Source organism: Fulmarus glacialis, unplaced genomic scaffold (assembly GCF_000690835.1).
Source record: "Fulmarus glacialis isolate BGI_N327 unplaced genomic scaffold, ASM69083v1 scaffold19775, whole genome shotgun sequence".
NCBI classification, from domain to species: Eukaryota; Metazoa; Chordata; class Aves; order Procellariiformes; family Procellariidae; genus Fulmarus; species Fulmarus glacialis.
The window spans coordinates 1-201 of NW_009213912.1; positions in this window are offsets into that span (position 1 = coordinate 1).

The following is a 201-nucleotide window of genomic DNA, read 5'->3' on the forward strand; positions in this document are numbered from 1 at the left end:
ACTAGAGGGCGGGCGCGGACCGGCCACGGCCGCTCCCGCCCCGAGGGCGGCCGACCCTTACCTGGCGTAGCGTGTCGTGTCGCGCGTGTCGTACCAATAACATACAGAAATACTTTATTTTTGTCTATTTTTAATGCTTTTTAATCTTTAGTAACAAATTAAGCATATTGTCGTACAGAAGATAATACATTTAATGTACAG